We start from the raw sequence: 14,795 nt of genomic DNA, 5'->3' as shown, positions 1-14,795 counted from the left end.
GGCTGTGGCAGTAATCCATGACAAGAAATGATGGTAGTTTTAACTAAAAAATGGAGAAAGGGATGTCATGGGGCCTGGAACCATTGGAGGTGGATGTGTGGAAGGGAAGCAGCAGACCAGGAAACGGGTAAGAACACAGGGAGTGAGTACCAGGGCCGGGGGGGGGGGGGGGGGTGAGGGAGGGGAAATCTCCTTGTTTACTGCCACTGACATCTCTGTGGTACCATCCACAGAGTGCTACCAGGGCCCCTGACAGTCATTCAGGTGGGGATAGGGAACTACTGCATTAGAAGGAAGACCCAGTGGTCAGGCCTTTATCCTAGAAAATTGAACAAACTAGTGCATCAGAATATCACTGGCAAATATTTCCTCAACATTGTAAATAGAACCACACACTGTTTATTTTTGCTTTATATTAAAAAAAATCATTCAAGTGATCAATATTTGCAACCTCAAAAGCTAGTTTATGCTTACAGCCCTTTGTTCTTGGCTTTTTTTTTTGACGGGTGCGGGGGGGGGGGGGGGATACTCAGCTGTCATCAAGGCGTACTCCTCAGAGGACCATATGTGGTGGTGCCACCAGGGGTTGAACCCGAGTTGGCTGTGTGCAAGGCACATAGCCCCTTAACCACTGTCCTGTCACTCTGACCTAGTCTTTTGTTTCTAATCTCCCTTACCCTTCTGAGTTTGGCCCAGAACCAAACCCTAAGGCCTACAGCAGAGGCCTACTTAGCCAAAAGCCTCCAGGAATCAGCCAGATGGACATCGCTAATGTTCACAAGCAACAAACTGTTAAAATTGACAGGGGTCAAACAAACACTTCTAGTCTTTAGCAGGGTTCTACTGAGGTCCCAGTTTTACAAAATACCCTAAGACAAAGACCTAAAAAGTATCTCTTTCCTTTCATTTACTTTTGCATACTAATTAAAGCAGAATTACATCTATGAATTGCCTTGTTTCAGAGGTCCTGGTAGGAGACAGTTCTGAGATACGGAAGCCTCACCTCTCCCTTTGCTCCAGTTTCTGCTTCCTTGAATCCATCCCCCATTTCCTCCTCTTCTCCTTTTTATCCAGCATCACTAAATCGGAGCCAAAGTCTCCATCTGCAAGAAGCTGACACCTGGCAACAAAGGGTTATTAGGCTTCCTCTACTCTTCAAAAGAAACAAGCATGCCATCTACTAACAAGACTGCCCACGTCCCTTGTTACTGGAGAGCCCCCATTTCAGCAGTTTCCAGTGAAATAATGACAAGCCACCATCTCGAAGGCATTTCTCAAGCCTCTCTTTGGGTAGGTATCTCTGTTTTACACAAACGTTGCAGCTATGCTTGACTAGTTCAGGCAGGAAACAAAGCCTGAAAGATACTTTCAAATCTTCAAGGTCACGGCCCCAGTGAGTACAAAGAGCTGGTTTCAAGGGGATTCTCACGGCTGCTTTCTAATACGTGCTATTTCACTGTTGTCTCTGCTCCTTTTGAGGGCCAGCTAGGGGGCCCTTGGCAATGAGTTTTGTGAAGTAATAAAACCAAGATATAAGCTGAAAAAAAGTAGGAGTTGCTCTGTGGCTAGCCCTAATGTGAGATCGAAGTCCCTTTGGACAGGCAGCCACTGATGATTGAGGAAACTCAGTGATGCCAGCCCAGAGAACATTAGACCCCACAGGAGAGAAGCTGGAGCAACCAAAAAAGGCTAAAATAAGAATATAAAAGCCCATCAGGCAAAAAGTCAAAGTCCTTTCCCTGTGCCAGGCTTACCTAGGGCAATCTGGGAACACCCTCAAACCAACTCTGCAAAAGCAAGCAGCACATTGGTACATTCTGGGGTCACCCACATCCCAATCTGGTTATGTGTAATTCCTGCTTTGACTTTTGGGGGGGGGCTCTCTTCTCGCTGGGGAAGCCCACATTCTCTCTTGAACATGTTTCTTTCTCTCCCTTCCCTTTCCATGACATTTCTTTACTTCACAATTGTCTCCTGATTTTTTTTTCCTACATGTAAGAATAGACGACAGACCTGGGAAGGCTGGGCAGAGGTCAGGATTTTCTCCTCTACCTGCAAAGCCAACCCTCACTCCAAGATCAAGGCTCCTGAAACTCTCAGTGGCGGAGGAGGCAAGTTTCCACGCCACACAGCCTGGCAGCTGCCTTGTGAGGCTGGTAGGACCTAAGTGTCAATGCCATGTGGGAACTTACGGCAGACCTTAATCAGTTCTAAAACCTCTGGGGGCCTCACCCGCAAGGTCCAGTGGGTCAAACAAAAGGGCAGTCATGTTCTTTATACTGTAGCTACTCTCTGCTCCCTTCCCCACCCGTGCCCCTCTGTGCCAATGCATCCCACCAGCAACAGACTCTTCTGAGATCTGATTAAAGTAATGAGCTCTCTTCCCTGAAAACGAAACATTTTTTTTAAATACAAAATTGCTGACCAATTTAAAGGTTCTGTGAATCCCTTACAACTGACCCCTCTATCCCAGATGAACAATTCCCATTTAAGCCAATCATTGACTCTAGTGTATTTATCTCACACGAGGAAACGAAATGCCTGTTGTCATGCTTTTGAGGATATGAAGGTAACTAGCATTAGGGGAATGTAAGGAAAGCTAGCTTTCTTTCCTGACCCTTCCCTCCCTGGGTGGCTTCAAGAATCTGAAAACTGCATGCTCGCTGCAAAGGAAAACACCGTGCCCTCGGTGTGACTTAAAGACAGTGACAATCCCGTCTTTGAATGTAAATGCCCTTAATATTTAATTCTCTCCTCCATGTAGTTACAGCTTGCTTTCTCCACATTATCAAGATGATGGCTTTGGAAGCAGGCTATTGGAGATCCCGAAAACCATATATCCCAATTCAATTTCCTTGTGGAAATCAAAGCGCTCACTCTCTTGAAGAGTTGAAAGAGGCTGAGGGGTCACTGGCTTCCCCCAGGGTGCTGGCACAGGCAGCCCTGGAGAAGGGCAATGTAAATACTCAGTATGAGGCAACAGGGCAGAGCAATTTGTTTTTCAATCTATTTTATTTCAGTTCAAAGCATCTTTGCAGACAGATAGTCCAAGAAAACAAGCCACACTTTGGTTATGCTCGGTCTTTCTCAATCTTCAGACGCAGCTGAATATTGCCAAAGTGTGGTTCGTTTTCCTGTGCTGCCTGTCTGCAATGATGCTTTGAACTGAAATAAAATAGATTGGAAAACAAATTGGTATGCCCTGGCTCTTCCTGTAGGTTTTATATTATCCTTCAAAGCTAGTGTTACCACCTCCTCTTTCCTGGAACCCAGCAGACCCAAATCACAGAGTAAAATGGCAATACTTTAAAGTGAAGGTCCCACCCAAACCTAAAATAGCCATTTAATTCAGGGCTGTTGTTTAACATTGCATTAACATGCCACTCTCTGTCCAGCTCCTGCTCCATTTGCTGGGCTGGGCTCCATCTTCTGATGACATGTGCAATATGGTTGCTGGATACAGTGTAATGCAAAACTTGACACAGTTCGCTTGATTTATTACTGTCTGTAATTTTTCAAGTCCATAAGCCCAAACATCATCTTACTCTTTATTCGAAAACTTTGCTACTTGCTTAAAAGCAGGCAATGATCTGCTTGAAACATGCAACATCATTTTGAAAACTTTTGAGAGGAAACCCAAAATCATTTGCACGTGAATGGTTTAACTGCCACCATTTTCTGAGAACACCTTAGAATATGCCAGTGGATGAACACAACACAAATGTTTTCAAACTTAAAAAACTAAAATAATGAAAAATTTTCTTCATATACAGTTGCATAATTTGGTTAAAAAAAAAAAGATCTGAATCAGAAAAGTTCCTTCTTTACTTTTTTCTTTAAATTTGCTCATCTTTCTCCCAAAAGAGTCACTTGTACATATTCTCCAATTCTGTATAAACTTTAGCACAGCGGGTAGGGCGTTCGCCTTACAAGCGGCCAACATGGCCGACCCGAGTTCGATTCCTCCGCCCCTCTCGGAGAGCCTGGCAAGCTACCGAGAGTATTTGATATGCCAGACACAGTAACAACAAAGTCTCCAATGGAGACGTTACTGGGCCCGCTCGAGCAAATCGACGATCAACGGGAGGGCCTTACCTTACCTTACCTTACTTAAAAGTTTCTATGGGTTGGAGCGATAGCCCAGCAGGTAGGGTGTTTGCCTTGCACACAGCCAACCCGGATGACCCAGGTTCGATTCCTCTGCCCCTCTCGGAGAGCCTGGCAAGCTACCGAGAGTATCTCGCCCGCATGGCAAAGCCTGGCAAGCAACCAGTGATGTATTTAATACACCAAAGACAGTAATAACAAGTCTCACAATGGAGATGTGACTGGGCCCGCTCGAGCAAATCGATGAACAACAGGAGGACAGTGACAGTGAAAAGTTTCCATGAATGTATAACAGGAAGGGGAAAAAAACACAAAATCTATAATTACAGTTTCTCTTATTTGATCCACACACGGCCTTTGAGGAGGTCTGCTTATCCTGATGTCATGGCACATAACTCAATGTGCCACTTCCCCAGGCCTGCAGCAGTAGGGGCAGCAAGCTGGGTTCAGGCCTGAGACTTCATTCACTAACTGTGAACCACTACACAACCTTCACTTTGTTCAGTTCTCCAGCTCCCCCAGTTTTTGCCAGCTCAACCTCTGAACTTAATCAAAGTTTTCCCACCACCTCCCTTTTTCCTATTGGTGGGTGGACACCATGCTACTCAACAAGTGCCAGCAGTTACAAGCGGCACCTTTCTCCAGAGAGGCCTTTCCCCAGCTATCCCAGTAAAAGCTGCTCTGCCAGGCCTACCCTGTTTGTTTTTTTCCTTTTTTAGCCATTGCTACAGCAATTTAGAATAACTTGGCTATTTCCATATTGTCTCTGACCCCCTCAAGTTTAGATCCAACTTGCAAACACAGCATCATGCGTGGTGCCTAGCAGGCACTCAAATCTTTGCACTACAAAAGGCCTAGAATTTTAAATATTTAACAGCAGGTTATGGGCACTGGTGAACAGCTGCCACAAAAATAGGTGAGGTGTGGTCCCAGCTCCTGGAGATTTCCCACACTGATAAAAAAATATATATAACAGATGGAATAGCACAGGGTGTTGAGCATCACCAGCAGTTTCAGATACCAGTTCCGATGCTTTGGACATCTTTTCTCTTGGAGGTTATTTCCTCATTTTTAAAATGAGACTATTGAGGACTGGAGTGATAATACAGTAGGTAGGTGCTTTCCCTGCATGCGGTCAACCCAGGTTCCATTCTTGGCAACTCTTATGGTCTGCTGAGCACCCGGGGAGTGATCCCTGAGCACAGAGCCAAGCGTAAGTGCTGAACATGGGTATGGTCCAAAAACAAACAACAGAAGAAACCATTAGAGTCTGAGAGATGGGGGACTGAGGTTGGGGGACCGGTATTGAGGCACATGCCTTCTACAAGGTCCATCAGGGTACTACATTCCCGGTGTAGCCCTGGAGTCCCTGCCTAGCAGGCCAGCACCTCCAGGATGACCCAGGTAATCCCAAGCATCCTGGGAAGGGTCCCCTAAGCACCACTTGGGAAACCAGAATAAAATAAATAAATAACAAAATGAGAATATTAACACTGACATTGGAATGAAGATTCTAAATAAGAACGGAATAAAGCACATAGTAGAGTCCTTCGCACACAGGAATGTGTCCATAAATATTAACTACCAATTTAAAATATTAACTACCAATTTATTTCTATGCTGCAGGAAAACCTCTACCTGACAGCTGTATTGTTTACCTGTACACTGTCTGTCCACATCACTAGAATTAACATGCAGCGGAAAGGTGGATTTCGTATTGCTGGTGTTCAGCACGGTATATCTAGGGATCTGAATCAGGGCGGACAGAGAGATACCGGGAGCCGGATGCATGCAAGCGTGCAAGAACGAGGTTTGCAGAAACCATGAGCTAACAATTAGCCAAAGACGGGCAGGTTTAGGAAAAACTGCCAAAGAAGAAAGACCCGAAAGTGGAAAAAAATGATAGAATCGTCCCTGATCTAGCCCAATGGATGAAAGCTGCACTTTGACGTTCGAATGAAACCTCCGTTAGACCCCGTAAGGAAGAAACTGCGGTTCCCGTTTAGAGATTTGGAAAGAACACGCTGCCAACAGGATGACGCGGGTCACCGAGCAGGGGGCTCTCGTTTCACGAGACCCAGAACCCCTTGTACACTCGATACGGGAGAGGGGAGTGCGGGGGGGGGGGGGGGGGAAGGATGCAACACATTTAGGTTCTTGGAAAAGGTTCACTGGCGCCGAGGTCCCGTGCGCGAGCAAATCTAAAACACGCGTCGCACCGGGCTTTTCGGTTCTGCTGGTGGAGTGGGGGGGGTCTGTTAACTCCCAAGTGGAGAAAGCAAGTCCCGCTCAGAATAATACAATCAGTGTGCGCCGCCGGAAGAGCCCAGGAAAGCCAGGATGTTTTGTCAACTCCAGGGCCACCTGCGTCCCGGGCAGGGGCTGGCACACCTGCTGGGCACGGCGCCAGGGTGAAAACCTGTTCAGCTCTGCTAGTCAAAGGCAGCACGAGCCCTGCGACCTCCATCGCAAGTCCGCAGCGTGGGCCCCGGGCGGGGACGCGACCACAGACACCTGCAGAAGGGAACTTGGCCGCGTTCAAATAAAACTTGGACGGTGGACGCCGAAAGCGGATTTCACGGCACGTTCATCAAGTGAACGAATGACGGTCGCGCCGCCGCACCCCCGACGCCCCCGGTTAGAATGTGCACCTCCCGGCCAGCTCTGGGGGCAGGGGGGGCGCGGCCGAGGCCGAGGCCCCGCAGTCCGCACCCGGCGGCGAAGAGGGGACGCGGGGACCCCGCGGGGACCCCCGAGGGCGCCGCGCAGAAGGGACGGGGTGGCGAGGGTCTCTCTGAGCTGCACGCTCCTCGTCTCGGAGAACTCTCTCGGGCCTCGTTTGCAAAAGGGGTCTCCACGCGGAGTCCCAGCCCCGTTTCTATGGTTACCTGTTCAGCACCGATTCAAACTGCCGTTCTTTATTGACAGCGCCATGGAGGACACGAACACTCTTGCCCGAAGGGAACAATAAAGCTTTCTCCATTCAACAGCGCCGGGGACGCCAGGAGGCGGCCATCTTGAGACCAGCGCAGAAGCGCTCTACCGCGGGAGGGGGCGGCCCGGCGGCGCGGGGCACCGGTCACGTGCCGGGGGCGGGGCCCGGGTCACGTGCGCGCTGTGGCCAATGGCAGCGCCCCTGAGCCGCCGCTCGCGGCTCGGGGCTCTGACCCCTGACCCTCGCCCATCCCCTCCTCCCGAGCTCCGGTGTAGAAGCCCTTTGGCTGGTCCCCCGGCCCTAGCCGGAGCTGGACTAGCTCAGGGTCTTATTTCAAAGAATGGCGGAGAAGTAGGCCTACCGGTCTTCTTTGCATTTTTTTCTAAAGCACGATCTCGTGCAAGGCGGAGACTCTGAGCCGTGTCCCCAGACTTACTCTCATTCGGTGCTCAAGTTAGACACCCGAGGCGCACCGGGCCGCCGGGGCCTCCCGCAAACAAGGCGTTTTGATCCCGCCTCTCTGCTCCCAATGTTAGGAGTTAGCGGGGCTGGGGGGTAGGGAGGGGAACGTAGCTTTTCCGTTGGCTCAGTTTCCATCGCGCTCGGTTGCACGTTAGGAGCGTTCCGCTTTGCCGCTCCTCTTACCCGCCCTCGCTGCCGAACAGGGGCAGTCAGATACAGACAGTATCAGACTAATTAAGTCACAACAGCGCTGGCCTACTGAAAGGCACGTTGTCACTCTTATCATTGACGCTCCGCTAATTTTTCTGTCACTGCCAGTCATGCCGCCAATCCAGTTGTCTCGGCACAATGTCGAGTTACCCGCTGTTAACATGCCGCTGTATAAATATTCAGTCATTCGGAGATCTGTCATTGTCACACTGACTCCCAACAGCATCGGTGCTTATAGTCACATTCAGTGGACCGGGCTAGCAGCATGTGGTGTCATCCTGTCTATCGATTTTACTGTCGATAGCCGACACCCTACCTGTGGCACACAGCCCAAGCAGTTTTGGACAAAATAAGTGCTTGTTCGGTGTGCCCAGCTGTCACCCTTTCAGTTTCCACTGTCGTTGTCAACTAGTTTCACTGCCACAGAGTCAATATTCAGCAGGCCACCCCCAGGTGCACAGCTATCCCTCTTATCACCCGATCAATTAGTCGCCTTCACATGCACACTTGTCACTGTTGCATTCAAGGTCAGGTTTATGGTAGCTGAGTGTCACTTTCTTAGTGACTAGAGTCACATCTACACCTACTGGGTGTCCTAATCACAAGTTCCACTATCCCCTTTGGTGGGGATACCTACAGAAAAAGGTAGCCAGAGTTAAGACAGTGATCAAATATCCAGACTGCTGCTTAGTACATAGTAGGTGCTCAAGAAATAGTTACAGAATTCATTATTTTTCCTTCTTGTTACTGGGCCCGCTCGAGCAAATCGACGATCAACGGGAGGGCCTTTACCTTTTTTTTTATTGCTGGTGTTATGTGTTCAGGCATGGAATGCGCTTGGTTGCTGTATGCTGTGGGACTGTGGTGGGGATGCAGTGGAAATCTAACCTAATATCGCACACACGCTTGATTTCTACCATGAGCTTTATCCCTGACCAATTTAATAAAAAACAACTTTTTTCCTGTCTTGACTGCACTCAGGGATCACTCCTAGCAGGAGTGATGGGGTGCCAGGGATTGATTCCAAGACAGCCACATACAAGGAAAGCACCCTTCTTGCTGTATTATCACTCCTACCCTAGTTAAAAAAAAAAAAGGTATGTTCCTGGGATGGAAAGATATATCAATAGATGATTCCATCCCTAAGAACTGCTAGTAGTAACCTCTAAGCAATGAGACACAAGTAAAACTGAGCACTAAGAGGTGTTATCCCAGAAACAAACAAAAAAATAATAAATAAAAGTAAGTTTTCCGATACACCGTATGTGAATATGCATGGCTTGAAAATTTAGTCTTAAACAATAGTAATAAGTTGGTAGGTTCTATATAACCTTCCTATTCCATATTTTTTTTTCACTTTTTGGGTCACACCCAGCGGTGCTCAGGAGATACTCCTGGCTTTTGCACTCAGGAATTACTCCTGGGGGTGCTCAGGGGAACATATGGGATGCTGGCATTCGAACCCGGGTCGGCCGCATGCAAGGCAAACGCCCTACCTGCTTTGCTTTCACTCCAGTGCCCCCTATTCCATCTTAACAGACATTGCATTCTATAGGAACTAGAAGTAGGAAGCATCAGAAATTTGGCTACCACATACACTAAATTCCTTAAAACATTGTTACAAAAATCTGAGGGTTTTTTTTGGGTTAGTCTAACGTGTCTCCATTGGAGACTTTGTTGTTACTGTGTCTGGCATATCGAATACTCTCAGTAGCTTGCCAGGCTCTCCGAGAGGGGCGGAGGAATTGAACTCGGGTCGGCCATGTTGGCCGCTTGTAAGGCGAACGCCCTACCCGCTGTGCTATCGCTAATTTTTTAAAAAAATTTATTGAATCACTGTGAGATAGTTAAGTGTTTTCATGTTTGGGTTACAATCACACAATGATCTAACACCCATCCCTCCACCAGTGCACATTCCCCACCACCAATTTCCCCAGTATATCCCCCTTTCCCACTCTCCCCCTGCCTCCATGGCAGACAATATTCCCCATACTCTCTCTCTCTACTTTTGGGCATTATGGTTTAGAATATAGATACTGAGAGGTTATCAGAAAGATGTAAGTTTTGTTGAAATCTTAAGGCTGTGGGAGGGAGAAAATTTCACCCTTTTACAAGAACTTGCATTTCTTTAAACGATCATCTTTGTTTATGTATTGTTTATATTTTTTTAATTAATTTATTTATTTTGAATACCCATCCCTCCACCAGTGACCATTTCCCACTACCGCGGATCCCAGTATTCCTCCCCCCCTCCCATGCACCCTGTCTCTGTGGCAGGGCATTCCCTTTTGTTCTCTCTCTCCTATTGGGTATTGTGGTTTGTATAAGAGTTAAGCCTGATTTTCAGGGAGAAACGTTGGATGATTTACTTTCCATTGATCACTTTGTATATAGGGAGATGTCGTGCGGCCGCATAAGCGGCCACACAGTTTGGAGTAAAAGTCCTGGTTCCCGCATACTCGAGCTATGCTTGTAGAGGCTCCTGGTCACCGGGGTTCCATCTGGAGGAGGCGGGATGTGGCACCTACCCCATCTAGGACTTCCCGGTCATCTCGGCTCTTTTTGGAACCTGGTGCATTCTCCAGGAGCTGTGGAGCCGCCCAGCAGCCTTTCTTCTCTGTGGCTGTGTGCTGTAAAGATGGCACTGGGGGAGCGGATTGTGGGCATGACTTCTGGAATCAGAGGTTACCTGGGAGTATTTAATTTTTAAAAAGGCTTCATATTCTCTGTAGCACATTTAGAAACTATAGCATAGATTTTCCTTATGTTTTAGACAGATAAAGAATCACCACACACACACACACACACACACACACACACACACACACACACCTACAATCAATGACTACTGTTTCCTTATAATTATGAACTCAGGGTTTTGTATTTGTGGAAATTCGTGTGTGATTGACTTACCTACAGTTCAAAAAAAAAAAACAGCGCGGGAAAATGGAGAACAATGGGTGGTTGAGCATAATATGGGGTGGGGAGGTGGGGTGTGAAAAAATACTAGCTGAGCCTGCTAAGGACTTTCTATCTATGGAAGACTTCAGGGGGCTTAGAAAAATCTATTATGCTCCCTATTCAGCAGAAATACCCAATTCTTGACCTTGAGGGAAGCTCCTTGAGGATGTTTCGATCTGTTTTCTACATTGACAGAGAATACTTCCAGGCTGATGCCTGAGATGACTCTTGCTACCATCTATTTCCAGAATGACTACCACATGCCAAGAGCAGAGACAAATAGAATTTGGTCCCACCACTTTTGTTAGAACTGTATTCATCTTTTATCTTACCTTTACTCCCTTTCCAGGTGCCATACCAAGACTTTTATCATTTAGGAATTGGAGGAACTGGGGTTAATAAACATACAGAACATTCCACCTCTGAGAAGACAAAAGCACACTCGTCTTTAGTGTACATAGGTTATTCCCAAGAATATAACATGTTCTGGGACATGATATGAGAATACAAAAAGCCATGAGAATAAATATTGTATCAATTATCTTTTTAAAGCATAACATCATGATGTTGGAACTTAATCCTGAAGAGAAAGTTAAGAAAAGCTCCAACATTTAGAAAATCAACAACATATGCACACACACAAATACATATATATATATGTTTGGAAATCAAAGAAGAGTTCAAAACATTTCTAGAAAAATTCTGCTCACTGCCATACCCTACCAGGTGAGACTAATATCCAGCCCCCAGACCTAACCTCTGTTATTTCAACCAGCTCAATCCATAGCTCCTGAAGCAGGTAGCCACATATGTGGCCACTCAACAGCTCCTTATAAAATTTTCACACAGTTTATATCACTGTGTGAAGACGGAGAGGGAAGGAAAAGAACAATTTCTAGCCTAAATCCTCAGAGTCCTAGGGTGGTATAACTACAAAGATTCACCCTCAGCACAGCAGGTCCATTGCAAAACCAACGAGGAAGACATGTAAAAGACATATAAAAATAAAAATGAGTGCAATGAGCAAAAAACAATAACATAGAAGTCTCAACCAGCAACAATCAGTTCAGTAAATCCTCAATGACTTGAATGACATCATGTGAGAATATTTTATGAGCACAAAGAAACAATGGCCTGGGTAGTCAGCACAGCACAAGAAAGTTTGAGAGTCAAAATGAGAAAACTGGAGCTGGAGTGATAGCACAGCAGGTAAGGTATTTGCCTTGTACGCAGCTGACCGGGTTCGATTCCCAGCATCCCATATGGTCTCCTGAGCACTGTCAGGAGTGATTCCTGAGTGCAAAGCCAGGAGTAACCCCTGAGCATCTCCAGGTGTGACCCAAAAAGAAAAAAATTAGAAAACTAAATGCATAAATGAAGAGTATGGTAGGTGATATATATATTTCTATTGAGATTATATATTTTATATTAAGTATATTTATGTATATGTGTATACATATGTGTGTATACACATGCATTCCAATAGAAAACGAGCAGCAAAATAATAGCAGAATTAAGAGAAGTTTTATTAATGACAGGGAAAACATGACAATTACCACAGTGAGATCCAATACAAAAATAAAATCTATACATACAAGTGGTACTACATGGAAAGCATCATGCTAAGCAAAATGAGTCAGAAAGAGAGGGACAGACATAGAAAGATTGCATTCATCTGGGGAACATAAAGTAACAAAATAGGAGACTAACACCCAAGAATAACCGAGATAAGTACCAGGAGGTTTACTCCATGGCTTGGAGGTCAGTCGCACACTCTAGGGGTAAAGGCAGCTCAGATAGAGAAGGGAGCACCAAATAAAGGGTGTTGGGAAGATCCGCCCAGGATGGGAGATGCATTCTGAAAGTAGATTATAGACCAAACATGATTGCCACTCAATTCCTCTTTTGCAAACCACAGCACCCAAAGGAGAGAGTGAACAAAAGGGAGTACCCTGCCACAGAGGCAGGGTGGGGTGGGGGGGGATGGGGGGTGGGAGGGATACTGGGATTAGTGGTGGTGGAGAATGGGCACTGGTGGAGGGATGGGTACTCGATCATTATATAACTGAAACTCAAGCACAAAAATTTGTAAGTCTACAAAAAATAAATAAATAAAATCTAATGCAAGTTCTTTCAAATGGCAGAGTTAAAAAAAACTTATTTCTGTGAATTGGAATCATTATTATATTGTAGTAAATGGTTTTTAATTTCTTTAATTTTATATATTAAAGTCATATAGCAATCAATCATAACAAATTGATTTTTATTTATTTTTATGATAATTTCATTTTCCATTCCTTTAAATTTTGTTGGAACAAGCTATACTAAATAAATTTTTTGGAGGGTCATATGTTCAGGGATTACTTCAGGCTTTGCACTCAGGAATTACTACTGGAGGTGCTTGGGGGACTATTTGGGATTCTGGGCATCGAACCCAGTGGGATTCAGTCCAGTGATGCAAGCATGGTTCAATATATAAAAATCTATTAATATAACACACGTTAACAAAAAGAAATTAAAAAATCACATGATCATGTCAATAGATGCTGAGAAAGTTGTTGATAAGATTCAACATCTGGTCACGATAAAAACCTTCAACAATATAAGTATAGAAGAAACATACCTTTCCTCCCCATCCCAACGAGACCCTGAGTCGCCACCCACGAACAGCCTCTCTGGCTTCTGATCATGCTGCTTAATGGCCATGATCCCAGAGACTCAGAAACAAATCTCGAAACCCAGCGGCTTATGGCAGAAATGCATCTGGACCCTGCAGTAGGTTACTGTCACTGGGTCACCCCAGGGGGGGAAAAGGTGCTGTCCCTTTGCCTACTCCCCCTTGGCAGCTCGTTGGCCACCATCTGCCAGAGGCCATTGGACTGTCAGGTTTGGGCCCACAGTGACAAGACACGTGGGGCCTCAAGGGATGGGGCTGGAGCTGGCCCTTTCCTCCTCACCCCAACAAGACCTTGAGTCGCAGCCCACAAATGGCCTCTCTGGCTCCTGATCAAGCTGATTAACGGCCATGATCCCAGAGACTCAGAAACAAATCTCGGAACCCAGTGGCTTTTGGCAGAAATGCATCCGGACCCCACAGTAGGTTACTGTCGCTGGGACCATTCCAGGGGGAAAGGGTGTTGTCCCTCTGCCTGCTCCCCCTAGGCGGCTGAGTGGCGGCCATCCTCCAGAGGCCATTGGGCAGTCAGGTTTGGGCCCTCAGTGATGAGACATGCAGGGCCTCATGGGATGGGGGTGGAGCTGGCCCTTTCCTCCCCATCCCAACGAGACCCCGAGTCGCTGCCCATGAAACCGTCTTTCTGGCTCCTGATCAAACTGCTTAACAGCCATGATCCCAGAGAGTCAGGAACAAATCTTAGAACCCAGCAGGTTTTGGCAGAAATTCCTCCAGATTTAAGTGTTAAAATTTTGGAATTTCAAAATCACACAGCCACTACTGCAGCCACATGACATCATATGTTATTCATAACCAGCAATAGAAAACAAATTGTCTACTGTTGCCTTTTCAGCAGATCTGAGTGTTGGGGTAAAATCCCAAATAATAATGGTGGGTCTGGTGTCAAAATATTGAATGTGATCAAAGGGGGGAGAGAGAGAGAGAGAGAGAGAGAGAGAGAGTAATGTGGAAATCATCTGCCCCATAGGTAGGGAGAGTGTGAGATGGGGGTATACTGGGGTTTTTGGTGGTGGAGAATGGGCATTGGTGAAGGTATGGGTGTTTCATTGTATGACCGAGACTTAAACCCGAGAGTTTTGTAACTGATCTCACGGTGATTCAATAAATAAAATTATTTAAAAAATGAAAAAAAAAGTAAGATGGAGTTCATGCCCAATTCAATCAGTGGCTGAATAAATAGCAGTACTCCTACATAAAAAAAAGAAACATACCTCTAGATAGTAATAGCCAGTTTACAGCATACCCACTTTTACATTATACTCAGTGGCAAAAAGCTGAAAGTCTTCTCTCTGAGATAGGCATAGGCACTAATGTCAACTTTCTCCACTAATATTTAATATAGTTTGGAAGTCCTGCCATAGAAGTTAGGCAAGAAAAAGAAATCAAAGTGTTCCAAGTTGGGAAAGAAGTTAAGATATAGTTGGT

At 46.0% G+C, this 14,795-nt stretch overlaps 1 protein-coding gene across 1 annotated transcript in view; it reads right to left on the bottom strand.

Moving 5' to 3' along the window:
• ZBTB40 (zinc finger and BTB domain containing 40) overlaps positions 1-7,094 on the bottom strand; it is a 67,498-nt gene extending 60,404 nt beyond the window's left edge. Inside the window, exon 1 of the mRNA XM_056122968.1 lies at positions 6,996-7,094. The gene's annotated coding sequence lies outside the window, so the exon portion shown is untranslated. The remainder of the gene's footprint in view (positions 1-6,995) is intronic.
• Positions 7,095-14,795: the final 7,701 nt, after the last annotated feature.

The sequence above is a fragment of the Sorex fumeus genome, unplaced genomic scaffold (genome assembly GCF_029834395.1).
Source record: "Sorex fumeus unplaced genomic scaffold, SorFum_2.1 ptg000047l, whole genome shotgun sequence".
Taxonomy (NCBI): domain Eukaryota; kingdom Metazoa; phylum Chordata; class Mammalia; order Eulipotyphla; family Soricidae; genus Sorex; species Sorex fumeus.
The sequence above is the reverse complement of the archived record's forward strand: the minus strand, read 5'-3'. Positions and strand labels throughout refer to the sequence as shown.